This window comes from Acomys russatus, chromosome 13 (assembly GCF_903995435.1).
Source record: "Acomys russatus chromosome 13, mAcoRus1.1, whole genome shotgun sequence".
Taxonomy (NCBI): Eukaryota; Metazoa; Chordata; class Mammalia; order Rodentia; family Muridae; genus Acomys; species Acomys russatus.
Genome location: NC_067149.1, coordinates 40,025,348 through 40,032,753, shown reverse-complemented (window position 1 = coordinate 40,032,753; position 7,406 = coordinate 40,025,348). Strand labels below are relative to the sequence as shown.

Genomic DNA, 7,406 nt, shown 5'->3' with positions numbered 1-7,406 from the left:
TCTATAGTTTGTAATTCTTATAGCTGGGTAGGACTGCTGGTTGCTTTCATTCGTTGGAACCTTTCATGGTGCTTTCTTGTTGAACTGATGTGCATGATCCACAGATTATGTAGCCAGAACTATTACTAATAGTAAGTAGTCAGAGCTATATAAGTCTTTGCTATTAATTAGCCTTGAAAGTTTTTAATAAAAATTAATCCTGAAAAGAATTGTTATTGTAACCCATGTTCTACAGATGGAAACAACTAAGGCAGAGGGGTTAAGAAGTTGCCTGAAATCACCTGGCCAAGTTGTCATCTCTTCCTGCAGGTTGAACACTTGATGGAAAAATCAAATACAAACAATACTTGTGAAACAGTATCTAAACTTAATCCTTCTAAAAGCCCCTTTCTTGACAATATTCAGCCTCCTCATTGTAAGTTCACCAAAGAGTAACAGAATAAGAATGGCCTTTGGGAAGTGCGAACAGCTCCCTCCAAACTATGAAAGCACTTTTTGCACTGAACAAAATGATTAAAGTCCTTTTCTTTAAATGGCTTCATCAGTTTAAGGACCAAGTAAAAAAGGTGAGTCCTATCTCTTGTTCCTTTGCCATTATTAAAAATAGTGTTAACATCACTGGTTGCTTAGTTGTACATCTTCTCAGATCCTTTCAGGAAGCTGACAGAAGGCAAGTAATGAATAACTGGCCTGAGCTTTATGTTCTAGCTTCTGTTCTTGTTGATTAGAAGTCTATGAAGTTCTTTACCTGTACTTTAGAGACAGAGAGCTTCATAGATCAATGTCTGTGAGGGGCTAAGCTTTGAGTAATTATCCCGTTTGCAACTTCATTTTACAGATAATGGGTCTTGGGGATGGCGCGAACTGATTTATCCAAGTTCTTACTCACAACCAATTGCTTTTACTCCATAACCATTAGCCTTGTCCTAAACATCTTTCTCTCCTGCTAGCTGTGGAACTTTGTGTGGGTTAATTTGTTTGTGCTTTTGTTTTTATTTTGCTCTTGCTGGTTCGTTGGTTGGTTTTTTTTGTTTGTTTGTTTAATACAAGTTCTTTGTATGTTGTTTTCAATGTCTAAACCTTGTTTTGTAGACCAGGCTGGCCTGCAATTAACCTGCCTCTGACTTCTGAGTGCAGAATCCACTGTGCCTGGATAAAAAGTATGTAATACTTCATAGATTTGAGTGTCATTCTTACTCAAGGCCAATGCTAACCTTTGTGTTGTCCCAATAGTGTATGTGCTGCTGATGGGAGCAGTGCTGGCTAATTTTTTGTTAACTTGACACATGATAGAAACTGCAATTGAGAAAATGTCTCCATCAGATTGGGCTGTAGTCAAGTCTGGGGGGGCATTTTCTTGGGTAATGATTGTTGTGGGTGGTGCTGCCCCTGGGCAGGTGACCCTGAGTTGTCTTAGAAGTAAGGAATGGGGAGTAATCCACTAAGCATCATTCCCCCATAGTCTCTGCCTCAGTTCCTGCCCTCAGGTTCCTGCCCTGACTTTCCCAGATGATGGACTACAAGCTATAGGATGAAATAGACCCTTTCCTCCCCAAGTTGCTTTTGGCCATGGTGTCTTATGCAGGACAAGAAACCTAAGCTGCAGCTCTTGGCTGGTTGTGTGCTTACAGCCTTAGCCTGTGTGTAAGTGGGTGTCATGGGTCCCAGAGCTTTACCGAAACAGTCTTCTTGCCCTTTGCATGAATTTTGCAGCTCTTTTTGCTAAAGGGTAGATTGAGAGTGTGAAAATATTTCTCTGCCCTTTGGATTTAGCTATGTTACTTTCTCAGTGTGATGACAGATCCTTAAAACGACACTTACTTTGTGAGCTTCTGGCGTCACCAAGAGAAGAAAATGTCTACAACAGGTTTTCATTCCCAGAGAAGGATCCAGCCAAACTCAGTTTCTGTAAATTTCCTCCCATTCATAAATATATAAATCAACTAAATGGTTATTGCAATGGTTCTGCAAGGGTAGACTACAGACCCTTTTTAAGGGGTATATGAAGTGACAATTATTTTAAAATAGCATGAAGATGTTCATGCCTTTTCTACAACATTGACATATATGCTAATGTTCTGAAAGCAATGGGGCTATATTTAAAAACAGAACAAGACAAAATGTCTTCTATATTAAAAAATATTTTGTATGGGTAGGCATTTTGCCTGCATGTACATCTCTGTACCACTGTGCATGCCTGGTGCCTCAGGTGGCTAGAAAAATGTGTTGAATCCCCTGGAACTTGAGTTACAGATAGCTGTGAGTTACCATGTAGGTGCTGGGAATGGAAACTGGCTTCTCTGGAAGAGTAACCAATGTTTATAACTACCGAGCCATGTCTCCAGCCCTCTGCTTTCTACTTGTAGGTGAGATATTTTAGGTTCAAAGGCGTAGGTTGAAAGTAAAATGATATGCATATTGTGCAATCAGTGACCGTAATAAAATTAGCATGGCTATTTAGTATCAGACAAATATACTAGCACTCCTAAAGGGCATTTCACAATACTGAAAGAGTCACTCCATCAGGAAAATACTATAATGTGTCTTTGCCAGTCTTCTGCTACTGTAACAGAATTCCCGAGGATGGATAATTTATAATGAACATAAACTTTTTATGTTTTGTGGTTCTGGAGGCTGGGAAGTCTAGGAGCATGGTGCTGGTCTCTGGCAAGGGCCTCTGTGTGACATTATATATTATGGCAGACAAAAGGGCAAAAGAGAACTAGAATGAGAGAGCAACAAAGGACTGAACTTGCTTTTGTATGAGTTCACTTTCAGGATAATTAACCCATTCCTGTGGTAACAACTGTGGTGGTTTGAATAAGAATGACAGCCCCCCATAGTCTCATATATTTGGATACTTAGACACAAGGGAGTAGACTGTTTGAAAGGATTAGATGGATTGTTGGAGTGGGTGTGGCCTTGTTGGAGGACATGTGTCACTGGGGGTAGGCTTTGAAGTTTCAAAAGTCCATGCCAGCCAGGTCCAGTCTCTCTCTCTCTCTCTCTCTCTCTCTCTCTCTCTCTCTCTCTCTCTCTCTCTCTCTGTCTCTGTCTCTCTCTCTCTCTCTCCGTCTCTCTCTCCTCCTCTCTCCACTCCTCTCTCGCCTCTCCTCTCGCTCTCTTCTCTGTCTCTCCCCTCTCTCTGTCCTCGTCTCTCTCCTCTCTCTGTCTCTCTCTCTCTCTCTCTCTCTCTCTCTGTCTCTCTCTCTCTCTCTGTCTCTCTCTCTCTGTCTCTCTGAACAATAACTAAGGCAATGACATTAATTCTAGTTGTGAAAGCAGACTTCTTATGATGTAGTAATCTCTCTTTATCTGTCAGCACTGTTGTATGAGACATAAGATTTCCAGCATGCAAATTTCGATGAGGGTGATGCTAAATATGATGCAGTCATAATACCTAATACTTGAGCTTCTAAACAACAACAACAACAACAACAACAACAACAACAACAAAAAACCTAAAGGAAGAAATATGGATCTCAATAGTAACAGTATCTTTGATATTCTAGTTCAACAATGAATAGGAAATCTGTGTAGAAGATCAACAGATGTATAGAACTTGTCTGGCAAATATACTGTATGCAATATGAAAGTTGATAGGGGTTGCAGAATATGAGATTGATATACTAAAATAAATTTTATTTCCATACACCTACAAAGAACAACTGGAAATAAAATTAAGACAACTGTTCTTCTTGTGTTAACATTAAATAGAATAAGATACAATGGAATGATTTTAACAAAGGTGCAAAATTTACATTCTGAGAGCTATGCAATGTTGTTCAAGAAAATTGAGGAACATGGAAGCACATCATGGATTAGAAGACTTACTGTGACCAAGATGGAAGCATTTCCTGTTGTGGTTTATCCTAATTGTCAACTTGGTGGGACCCAGAAGTCCCTAGAGACACACCTCTTGGCCTGCCAGAGACAGCCTTTCTAGAAAGGATTAATTGAGTTGGGAAGACCTGTCCTTGGAGGTCAAGGTGCTTTCCAACTGGTAGCTCAGGCTTCAAGAGATCTGGGGAGAACCAGTGTTAGCTGCCTGCCTGCCTATGCTGCCTCCTCCTGCTCCCGTTCTCCCTGCTTTTCTCCTTGCTCCTCCTCCCTATGCTCTCCTCCTCCTTGCCGCCTTCTTCTTCTTCTTCTTCTTCTTCTTCTTCTTCTTCTTCTTCTTCTTCTTTCTTCTTCTTCTTCTTCTTCTTCTTCTTCTTCTTCTTCTTCGTCTCTGTGTAGCCTTAGCTAGCCTGGAGCTCACTATGTTTACCACACCAGGCTAGCCTTGAATTCAGAGATTTGCCTGCCTTGGCCTCCCAAATGCTTGGACTGAAGGTGTGCATCTTCTCACCACTGCTACCCTCCCCCACTGATATCACAGTCCAGCTTCCTTAGCCTTCCACTGTGGACTCAGTATCAGTGACTCTCCAGGCCTCCTCCAGGCCTTCCATAGGACTCCTTACATATCTAATTTTGTGAGCTGAGAGCTACTAGGTTCTCAGCTTCTTAACTACACAGAAAGCCCTACCTACCCCTATTATGTAAGCCAACCACAAATCCAGTAGGTCTAATAGATGTGTGTGTGTGTGTGTGTGTGTGTGTGTGTGTGTGTGTGTGTGTGTGTGAGAGAGAGAGAGAGAGAGAGAGAGAGAGAGAGAGAGAGAGAGAGAGAGAGAGAGAGAGAGAACAGGGTAATCTTGAAAAGCTACGGGAAGAACCATGCTTTTTTTTTAAAAAAAAATTAAGACTCACTACAAAGACTCAATAGTCATGACAGGATAGCTATGAAGGAAAGTATTGCAGCTCAGTGAAACAGTTCCTGGACACAATCCCTGTGACTATAGTCACTTGATTTCTACAGATGCTTTAAGTATAGAATGGAAGACAAATATTTTTAACAAAGGGTATTACAAAATGGTTCTGCACATGAAAGTGAATGAATCTGAGCTCCTAACCCACATTATACGCAAAACCTAAAATGCATCAAAGATGTAATTATAAGCATGAAAACTTTAAGCATGAGTCTTTGGGACCTTGAATGGAGAATAACTTCTTAGATGTGACATCAAAATCACAAACAACCAAAGGAAAACTAGACAAATTGGAGTTTACGAACGCTGGAACCTCTTTTGCGTTAAGTAAAACCACTGATACAAAGGCAGACAACCCTATTTGAAAATTGGGCAAAGGATAAATAGACCTTTCTACACGGGAGGTTACTAGTGGCCAACAATCACAAAAAACAAACAAACAACAAAAAAGATTAATTCAGTTAGCATCAGAAAAATGATTAGTAAAGCCACAATCAGATACAACTTTTTGGGCTGGACAGATGGCTCAGGGGTTAAGAACTCCCCACTGCTCCTGCAGAAGACCAGAGTTTAGTTCTTAGCATCCATGTCAGGTGGCTCAGAACCACGTGTTACTGAAGCTCCAGGGATCAGATGCCTCTGTTTCTGTGGTATGTACACATAGATGCCTCCATAATTAAAAATAAAAATAAGCACATAAATTGTGTGTGTGTGTGTGTGTGTGTGTGTGTGTGTGTTAGAGGTACAACTTCTCATCACTTAAGTGGCTATAATAAAAAAATATATTGTAGCGGTAGTGCTTGTAGGAAATGAGATCCCTTCTAATGCTGCCAGGGAAAATGTAAAATGCAGCTACTTTGGAAATCAGTCTGGTAGTTCCTCAAAAATGTTAAACAGAAGCCAGGCGGTGGAGACACACACCTTTATTCCCACCACTTGGGAGGCAGAGGCAGGCAGATCTGAGTTTGAGGACAATTTGGTCTACAGAGTGAGTTCCAAGACGGCCAGGGCCACTCAGAGCAACTCTCTTGAAAAAATAAAGTTAATCAGAGAGGTGTCACAACACAGCAAATTTTCACTAGATACCTATTCAAGAAAAAACCAATATGCATTATGTATATAAAGCCTGTGGCATTCACCATAGCCCCAAACCAGAGTAAGCAAAACATTAGCTAGTAACTGGATAAATACATCCACACAGCTGGAGGATATTCACAATAAAAGAAATGGAACCTGATGCGTGCTATGGCATAGGTAAAACTGGATAATAACTAAGCTTAAAAAAAAAAAACAGGCACAAAAGGCCACAAATTATGTGATTCCATTTATAGGAAATGTCTAGAACAGTGAACTTGTTGACAGGAAGTGATTGGTGGCCCATATCTGGGAGCTTTGGGGAGATGATGTGTGAGTGACAACGGGATAAGGTTTCACTATGAAATGACGCCACGGTTCTAAACTTGTGTTGACAGTTGATGTATAGGTTTTATAAAACTTATTCAGTTAAGCACCATACACTCGCCTATGGTTCTGGAGGCCAGAAATTAGGAATGGCTTCGGGGAGGCTGTTCTGGGCGCTTCCTATAGACTCTCTGTAGCTTCTGGGCTCCCTACATGTGTTGACTTGGTGCCCTCCCCATCTTCAAAGCCACCTGTCTGTGACACTGACACGGACTCAACATACATATATCTTTCAGTGTAAGGAGCCTTGTGCGGGACCCACTCCTGATAATCTAGAAAAACTCGGCATTAGATCCCGTCGCCCCCCTTCTCTTTACCCGCCCCGTGGCTGTGGAGTGGAAACCCTGTGCCATCACAGCCCTTTGCATAGCCATAACTGGAAAGGCAGAAGGCAGAGCCTTTAAGCTCCAGATACCGTCGTGTTCTGATACATGGCTTAAGTAATCTAGCTCTCCCCAGACTCTGATTTCTGAGCTGTGGCATCAAGATGGTAATAGAATTTGATTCCCCAAATTTATTTGAGGGCATTCAAGTGAAGCTTGTAGCACACAGAAACACTCAATAATGATTCCTTCTGTGCCTGGTGATGATTACGTCCTGAGTCTCAGTTTCCTCTCCCGAGAAATGGAGCGATGACTCCTGCTTGGAGTCTCATGGGGTTATTTTTGAAGCTCTAACAAGCTAATAGCCTGGAATATGTTCTGATCTGGAACAAAAGCTGGGCAAGTACAGGAGGCGAGTGTGGTTCTTTTCAGGATCCATGCAGATTCCAAATTCGGAAGGCTCTGCTGAACCCAGCACTGCCTGAGGCTGGCTCTCCCCTGCTGGCAATCCTTTAGGTGGTGCCCCTCCCCTCTCTGGACACACTGGGCGGCTATTGGAGAATAACTGGATGCCTCCCTGCCTCCAGACCAGGCAACAGTGCCAACCAAGGCCAGGAGGGCAAGAAGGGTTAGGTTGGGTGCCGGCAGCGGTAGCGCTGGTGCTTGTACTTCCGGTCCCTGGGGATAGTCTGGCAGCGGATTAGGTAGCTCTCTTGTTTAAACTGACTAAGGTAGTTGGTCGTTTTTTCTACCAAGTCTCAGTGTGAGACTTTTCAGTGGCAAAAGGGCAGAACAAAGCACGAGGGAGCTG

The 7,406-nt window shown here is 42.2% G+C and overlaps 1 pseudogene; it reads right to left on the bottom strand.

Annotated features, from left to right (window-relative positions):
- Positions 1-1,156: 1,156 nt before the first annotated feature.
- Positions 1,157-1,255, bottom strand: LOC127197833 (uncharacterized; annotated as a pseudogene).
- Between the last annotated feature and the right edge of the window lie 6,151 nt (positions 1,256-7,406).